Source organism: Macrobrachium nipponense, chromosome 4 (genome assembly GCF_015104395.2).
Source record: "Macrobrachium nipponense isolate FS-2020 chromosome 4, ASM1510439v2, whole genome shotgun sequence".
Classification (NCBI taxonomy): Eukaryota; Metazoa; Arthropoda; class Malacostraca; order Decapoda; family Palaemonidae; genus Macrobrachium; species Macrobrachium nipponense.
In genome coordinates this window covers 137,672,671-137,682,402 of record NC_061100.1, presented here as the reverse complement: position 1 = coordinate 137,682,402, position 9,732 = coordinate 137,672,671, and the positions used below count along the sequence as shown (strand labels likewise).

Sequence of the window (9,732 nt, the reverse complement as noted above, 5' to 3'; positions counted from 1 at the left end):
CAAAGCCTACATTCAGGTTGATGTTATGGCGATGGGATCCCCTTTGGGTCCCACCTTTGCAAACATTTTTATGTGCTCCCTGGAGGAACGCATACTGGACAACTGCCCTTTGTCCTACCATCCATTATTTTATAATAGGTGTGTGGATGATACCTTCTTATTGTTCAGAGATAAAGATCAGGCTGACAAATTTCTTGATTATGCCAATGAAATACATTCTAACATTAATTTTACAATTGAATATGAAAAGGAAAATAAACTGCCATTTTTGGATGTAACCGTTTTTAGATATGATGATCATTTTAACACCACGGTTTTTAGAAAGGAAACGTTTACCGGCCTGGGATCGAATTTTTATAGCAACTGTTTTTATAATTTTAAACTAAACTCCATGTCTACCCTCTTTCATAGGGGTTTTAACATAACGTCTAACTGGAATCATTTTCACAATGAAATAACCTATCTCCATCAATATTTCATTGACAATTGCTTTCCATCGAAACTTTTTTATAAACACCTGTACAAATTCTTGAACAATATCTTCCATCCTAAAATTAAAATGCCAACAGTGCCAAAATTACGATTGTTTGCAAGTGTCCCATTTATTCATAACAAAAATTTCTACCATGAATTGAAACTGTCAATAGAAAGTTTTTTTCCTGCAATTGAATTAAAACTAATACCTTGCAACCCAATGAATATCAGATCTCTGTTTAAACACAAGGAGAAACTCAATCCACTGATGACCTCAGGAGTCGTATATCTATTTAATTGCCCTAGATGTAATCTAGGGAAGTACGTCGGCTCCACACGGAGGTTACTCAAAGTGAGATTAGACTCTCATCGAGGCGTTAGTTATAGAACAGGTGTCAAATTAACTAATCCTGAGTTTTCATGTATACGCGAGCATACAAAGAAATGTAAACATGACTTGAAATACAAAGATTTTAAAATTATAGGCCAATCCCCTAACGAACAGCATTTAGCTATTTTAGAATCACTTTTCATTAAACAACTCGTTCCGCAGTTAAACTCCCAGTCTCCATCAACACCTCTGTATCTCTCGTGAGTTCAAGTCGAAGCAGACCCGGCCCGAATTGTCACTCGGTCTGTGCTTTCAGCACCTTATGGGATTGACTCCTCCCTACTCTTGTACTTGTTTTTTATATTTGTAAACTTTTTAAACTTTTAATATGTATTCCGAGTTTGTGATTTTAACTTTTGTTTTATCTTTTTTTTTTAGCTTGATAATGGGACTTTTATGTCTTTAATCGTCGCGACAATAAAAGTACATATAATGGGAATAAAGGATTGTCTTTCACCTTGCATCGACTGAGATATATATATGTATATGTATATGTATATGTATATATATATAGAGAGAGAGATAAACTGGCCTAACTGGCAGTACTAACTGAAACAGACAAGAAAAAGCTATTGTGTTTAATTTCCTTTCAAGTAATTAAGCTCTTAAGAAAATTAGGAAATCGAAAAGAGGATAGAAATTTCCCTTCCTATACAGATAATCTGAGCGATTTGCTTTGAACCTGATGAAAACCTGAATGTATGATTGCTCAGATTTTTTTCGGTTTCACATTTTCAAATGAAAATCCATTCATTTCGCTTTTATGAGTAAGGGAATGGCTTTTCGCTATATGCGGGCTATTAGCGAATTATTTTTGGCACCGGGAAAGAGAAAAAGGCAGCATTTTCTGATATGTATGAAAAACATTGACCAAATCCCGTGACCGAAAACCTCTCATTCAGTCAATTTTAAAATAACCAAAGCTTGTGACATACTAAAAGTAAATGTTTACAAACGGTCTTTTAATGAAGTTTGAGTGACATTTTAAGCCATATTTCTACTTGAAAAGCGTAAACAATCTTTTCAAAGAGGGTAAACAGCAATGAATTTAGGCAGATCGTGTAAAACGTCTCAGTTTCACGTAATCCTACTCTTTTACTTTCAATAGACCACCTGTTAAAACACACATGACATTTGAGAAATACTTACCAAAATTTATTTTTTGCCATTTAAATTTATTTTCTCTTTAATTTTTATATTTTCAAGCTCCTGAAATCTACTTCAAAACAATAGAAACTTTTAAAGTAAACAATTCCGTGATGATAATTATCTAATCCAATGGAACCACTTGACCTCGTTCTTGGCCTTAGATAAAAATGTTTTTAACTTAAAGTGTAATGATGAAGTCTGAGCTGAAAATTCTGACAATACTGTAGCTGAATTCAAGCCGTTTACCTTGAGATTTTCAGGAGTGAAGGCAGCACACCACGGGGACAAAGCAGCGGGATCCCAAGCCTTGTAATAGCGGCATGCATCGTACATGGTTTCAGTATCACCTATAAACATCCAAACGTAGTTTTGGTTCCTGATGAAAATCACTTTGAACTGACGTTCTTAAATAAACATTTTGAGGAGTGCGACAACGAATAAAGAATCACTAGCCCAAGAGGTTAATAAGAGAAAGAAATACATATTCACTGAATATTTTGGATTTGCGTGGAACCTTCACAGCAAAAATTAATTTCGTTTCTTACCGAATGTAATATTGATTCCCAGACGTCTTGTGGCTTCTTCAACAACCTTTGCGACCTCGGGACCTTCTCGAAACATCTTTGCCTCAATTGTAGCCTCTGGGTTATCATCAACTTCCTTTATATATTTACTGCAGAGGTCATAAAACTGGAGCCACACCAAAAAAGAAGATAGTTTCGGTTATGAATTAACAACTTCTCTTTTTATCACATGTCTTCATCACTCTATACATTGTCTTACCACTGATTTAATATTAAAGTTTTTCTAGATAGAGCATTCACTTTAAGAATGCATACAACCATACAAGGAATTAGCAAAACAGCAAATTAAGTTAAAAATAAAGAGGACGTATTTATACAGAATAACAAATTCTATCAGACAAACTAATTTGTCACATCAGGACTTCACTCTATAATAGTTTATACTTTCACTGTGTTGTTAAGATGTGTCTGCCAGAACTTAAGATTTGGGAAAAGTTGCTCTTCATTGTCATGTGCAGTTATTTGCGGAGCAGGGAGACAAGGGTAGGCGTGAGAAATCCCAACCTCTTCTATAACTCTTGCTACAAAAGGTTGAGACTTTCCCGCAATTAGCGGCGTTGTCACGTTTCCCATCTTGCCAAAGGAGGTATTTAATCCTAATCCAAAAAGGTAAATTTTCAGGATTAACCTCCTCAAGGTTAAGGTTAATCCCGAGAGTGGGATTAACCAGCTTTTGCTTTTATTCACAGGTGACTTCGTTTTAAAGTAATATATGCCATGTGTATGTATGCTTACGTATAAAAAAACATATATAAAAGGTATATATATATGTATGTTATATATATGATATATTAATATATAATAAATCCCTAATTAAATTTTGCACAAACACTCGAAAAATGTACAATGTCCAATATAAGTATAATGTTTTGATCTCCGTTCCATCCTCATTCCTGAAAAGTTTGAACGGTTTTAAGAAAATATGGCAGCAGTGCTAATCACTCGAGTCTCAACCTTTTGTAACCAGAGTACAGACTGCCGTGTGGAACTGGAGAAAACTCCCAAAGATGCGCTAAGAATGAATAGTTTGGGGCTTTAGACTGCAAGTTTGAAGAAAAGAAGCAGGAATGGAAATAAAAAGCTAAAAAGTAGGTGCAGCTGGGGGTTGAAGGAAAACTGTAAACACCCTTTAGTAAGTCTACAATTCGCCATGTAAGGTGCACTGGAGACACCATTTCCCTGCGCAGAAATAGAATATTCCATAGTTACCGATTCATTTATAGAATGTATAATTTACTGCACTGAATTTCAAACAGTGAAACCGCAGCTAATGACCTTTAAAGCCAATACACTGACATTATTCCATTCCTACTCTGTACTACATATTATAATGCCTCTTTTCACTCGGACAACCAACTGACCTTGATGACTGGATCTGGATCAAGAGGTTCCGGCATGTAAATTGTATCCCCAGCCTTCCCAAAAAGTCCTCTGGCATAAGCCCTGGCACTGGCCTTTGTCCTCTGAGAGGCCGTATGACGAAACTGAAGGAAACAGAAGACACCTATCAAGTCAGTCAGGCATTTGCACGTGGTCTCTAAACTATGCATGCACTGTAAACGAAACTGACTGATTTGTATAAGAGGTTAAATTTTATTTACAAAGCTTTGATTCTCAACTTTTCATAAGCATATTTGATAAGTATAAGGTTATTTGAATATTCATACCTAATAGGCTTATAGACACTCAGAGCCATCTGTGCTTCATAAATAAATGTACCAATTTGTAATATGCACATTGTGATTTCTATATATTTCATGGTTTCTTAAAACGAAGGTGATTACTGGTTATCTGGATGAACACTGTCTCTAGCCATACAAACCTTGAATGATTCGTTGGAAAACGAATAATCTAAGAGAGCTGGTAAGGCCAACTTATACCTCGCAGCAAGTTCTTGCAATTCCTGTTCTCCCTCTGGGGCGAGGATTGATGCCCAGGAGACGTTTAAAGCACCCAAAGACCAATTCTGCAGATTCGACACATCTTCGGGGCACAGTTCACCTGTAAAATGCAATCATACGCCACATACTGGGCCCTTTATCACGTAAGAAAGGCCGTGCAATGAACACAAAATTTTCGGATATTCATCGAATCCTAAATGTAATTAGAAGCACATGGAATGGGTGATGATAGGATGTGAGAATAAGTGAGTCCTAGAACCGGTGAAGCAAATAAGGTGAAAGGCTGCAAACAAAATAGAATAGAGGAGGAGGATCTACGACAGCCATAGGAATTATTGAGCCAGCTCTCTGTTATGGAACTGAAGTATAGATGTAAAATCCTAAGGAAAAAGAAATGAATGAAACTGCTGAGGCTAACTGCATTTACATTATATGTGAAGTACGAAGGACTGGAAGGTTGAGGAATGCAGAGATGTTTAGATGTGGTGAAAGTTAACAAGTTGAAAAGACGAATCATGTTTTATTGGTTAAGTCCAGAAAATTAAGAACATTAAGGACTATAGGCCAGTCAAAATTAATTACTGTATAGATGAGGTGGAAGAGGTTTTGGGATGGAAATACCTTTATATAAAAGAAAAGAGAGAGAGAGAGAGAGAGAGAGAGAGAGAGAGAGAGAGAGAGAGAGAGAGAGAGCGTTTGAAAGAGGGAGGTAAATGTGGTACAATGATTATCAAAAAGAGATCCGACGGGGTGTTGCTAAACCCACTTAAAAAAAGAAAAGAAAAAAAAAAAACTCCTAATATCGAAAATCTTAACATTTTCTCTGTTTACCCGAAGTCACTGACCTTTCCCGGCCTCACTGGCTTTGATAATAAGCTTTCGCAGGCGTGGGAGTTCCGTCTCAAATTGTAAGATGTCACCGTCGCCAGCATATCGGGTGCCATGACGACAAATATGCCAGGCTTGCACGGCCTCACAACCTTTGGTTATCGAAATAAGTAGTGAGAAATATTACAAATATTTCGCTGCTTTATAACACTGGACATACTCTCTATATTCTAGAAGAAAATAACAACGATGATTTTATTCTTAATCAAATAAATAACTAGCATACTGATCGAATTAACAGAAATAAAAGAACATCCTTCAAGATACCAAAGGATGACCCAGGGTGGTGAAAAATAATTTAAAAGAGTGGATAATAGGACAATAAACAGTTCATATTTGTGTCGTATATTATCAAAATCATATACGACACAAATATGGGACAAATGCATGATCGGCTGCATGTTAATCAACGTACAAACAGTGTATTCGTGCATTTTAGATAACTATATAAATGCCATACTCTGTTTCTTATAAATAAGGAAACAAGTATATTCTATGTCGTAAATAAGTGCATGTATTATATCAACGTACATATGCAATGTATATATACAGGGTGTCCATAAAGTCATTCCCTGATTAATAAAATTAATAACTTTAAAATCATTGTGGATATGACCGTAATACTTTCATATTATGTTGAGCAATTACTAAAGTTTCTTTTGTTTGCCTACAGATGCCACTGTGATCACTCTATCCCCCAGCTGAGTTAAGAATAGCAGAAATGGTGTAATTGCTGGATTATTGGACCTTTTTTCTTTGCTGAACCCTCCACATCAGCAGTTGTTTATCTGGGCATGCTGGAGCATTACGCTACACTTCAATTAGAAGAGTTTCAGCCAAGGGTACTTACTGTTCGTAACTTTCTGGATGCAACCTTCCCCAACTGCTGGATAGGGACTCGTGGGGTTTGTTTGCCAGGATCCCGGGATCCCGGGATCCCGGGCAATTTTCAAGGTTTAATAATCCCGGGATATTTTTGCACATCCCGGGAAATTCCGGGATTAGATCAAGTACAAAAATAGGGTCAAATGGTTGTGGAATTGTTCTGATTATATATATATATATATATATATATATATATATATATATATATACTATATATATATATATATATATATATATATATATATATATATATATATATATATATATATATATATATATATACTGTACATACATACAATTTCTGTCATTATTTGTATGATAATAATGATAGATGTCTAGATTATGTCAATGTTTTGATATTTATAAAATATTTTATATTTTCAGTAAATTGTATTTTCCCATCGACAGCATCTTGCTAGTTGCAAAATTGCAAGTTGCAACACATTATGCAAGATAAGGCCTGTCAAATAAATTCGTGGAGGTAAAGTAAAGCGTCTGCTCCCGTGTTACCAGTTTCTCGCAGTAGCTAAATCTATAGAGGACAGGGATATAAAACCGTGACAAAATATTCACGTACAAGTTTTCAAGAGGAACATATTCTTTCTTTACCTAATGCTTTATTTGCACATTTGGGACGGTAATCACACGAAAAAGTCATATATATATATATATATATATATATATATATATATATATATATATATATATAAATATATATATAATATATTAATATACATATATAATTATATATGAGAAACAAACTGTATACTGGAATTAAACATTAGGTGGAATTAGATGGTCAATATTTCTGAATATCTAGTCATGTTAAGCACATCAAAAACATGATAGAGAAACAATGTATAATGAGCAATTTTAGGCAATTGAAAATCCCGGGAATTCCCGGGATTGGGACTAATTTTATCCTGGAGTCCCTGGGTGGGCAAAGAAAAAGCTCCAAAACGACAATCGCTAATTGACGGAGAGATGGCCCAACACAATGGCCACCACGTTCGCCAGACATTACCCTTCTTGATTTTTTCTTATGGGGTTATATCAAGGATAAAGTGTACAGTATACCAGTACCTAATGTTGAGACGTTAAAAACAAGGATAACAGCAGCTTTAGCAATGGTAACTATGGGGACGTTGGAGAATACTTGGCGTGAGATAGAATTTCCCTTAGACGTACTCCGGGCAGAAAGGGGACACATGTTGAAATTTATTAGTAATGTAATAAAAAAACTTGTTGTTGAAATTGAATAAAACCTTATACCTCTACCTAACATGGTTTGTGTGTAATAAAGGTCTGAAATCCGGGAAAGACTTTATGGACACCCTGTATATATATATATATATATATATATATATATATATATATATATGTGTATATATATATATATATATATATATATATATATATATATATATGTATATATATCTCAGTAACAAATCACCAAACTGCAGGGGACAAATATGTAGATAACCACAGGAAAGGTAAAAATGAAAGACCAGGTACCAAGCGCTTTCGTGTATTACGTACACTTCTTCAGGGTACAAAGAAGTGTAACCGATACACGAAAACGCTTGGTACCTGGTCTATAATTTTTACCTTTCCTGTGGTTATCTACACACACACACACATATATATATTTATATGTATACATATACATATATTAATATACACACACATATAGTAATTATGTGGTATATATGTATATATATATAATATATATTATATATATATATATATATATTTGTACTACAATATATTTAAACAATACTGAAAAACCGAACCTTCAGGAACAAGCGCCTCAGGGCTGAAACTTCCTCTTGAGAAAATGTAAGGAGTCTTCGAGGAGAACTTCACATAAGGATCAGGATCTTCGGCGAGACAATAAAGATCCCCGTCGAAGTCCTGATCAGCCGTTGATGACTGAAACTGCCACACCGATACATAGGCGAATAATCTCAGCAGCAAAGCCACTTCCATCTGTTGAAAAATCAGTAACGTTTTTGCGATTATCGGTGAGAACCTAAATTGGGTTTCACCGTTTTGGTTTTTATACACAAGAATATTTCTTTATTGTTAGGCCATTATATACACACACATACATATATACATAAATATATATATAATAATATATATATATATATATATATACATATATATATATATATATATATATATATATATACATATATATATATATATATATATATATTATATATATATATATATATATTATAGCATATTAAGGCATTATACACACACTTATATACATACATACATACAACAAGCAGTGAAAATAGCAAATGTATTAGTCATACTAATAATAATAACAATGGTAGTAGCAAGGCTGATCCTGAACTGGCAATGTTTCTAAACTAAACGTGAGACAGTACTGATAAAAACAATGATTAATGCCCTCTCTTTTTAAATCCAATGTAGAAGGATTTCGAGGTTTTAGTGGTAAACAACCGAAAAATATTTCAGAAGTTTTGAAAGCACACTGCGTGCTGCCATTGGTTATGAAAATGATCAATAATGTACGATGGAATATGACAAACGTAACTCTATTACCTTAGATTAACTATCATTATAATAGTATTACTGGCAACCTTTTTCACAACTATCTGGAAGAAGTCTTTTATGAAAATCTATTTACTTCACTGTCAATTCATCGTCCAGAGACAAACACTTAATATAAACAGAATAAAAGTGTTTAAATTAAGTAAAGGAGTGTTACAACACAAGGTTTAGCAAGTGCGTCACTACCACGCGTACTTACCTTTGGATTTGTCCCTGGACGAAGGGCACCTGCTGCTCACCACTGCTGCTAAGCGCAGACTGACAATAAATCCGCCCTAGATAGAAGGCCTCCAGTCCGACAGATGGCGGGAACTTATCTCTTGTAAAGGACGTGTGTTGTATAACAGGTAGGCGTTTCAAATTGCTTTTTTTTTTTTTTTTTTTTTTGTCTGCCCAGGTGTATCTCCTGGTCACGGTTGTTCACCGTCCTTTTCATATGGTTCAGAAAAACACCAATAGTTACTTATGCGGATACCCTGTGCGGCTATATCCTGTCTCTTGTATCCTGTCGGGGTTAGCTGCTTGTTCCGTGTTGTTGTTTGTTGTTGTTGGTGTAGTTTACTGAATCAACAATTCACATGCTTCTGAAAGAATAGCTTTATTTTTTATAATCCACTGCAGTGTGAGATGGAAAAAGAGATAATGTCATAAAGACATTTCAATCTATTTCTCGTTGTAGGACAAAAATTTATCGTATACACTCCCTCATCTTCGCCTGAAGGGAACACATAGACTTGCATGAAATTGCAGTTCTAAATCAGGCACGTTTTGCAGATTTTATCTCACATATCCGCTTTACAATCACGTTACCTTTATCAGCCCCCTCACCCTTCCTCCCCTCCCTATCCACCTCTCTCGTCTAGAGCTAACA

At 35.0% G+C, this 9,732-nt stretch overlaps 1 pseudogene; it reads right to left on the bottom strand.

Moving 5' to 3' along the window:
• The window catches only part of LOC135211217 (multiple inositol polyphosphate phosphatase 1-like), a 64,626-nt pseudogene extending 55,408 nt beyond the window's left edge, over positions 1 to 9,218 (bottom strand).
• Between the last annotated feature and the right edge of the window lie 514 nt (positions 9,219 to 9,732).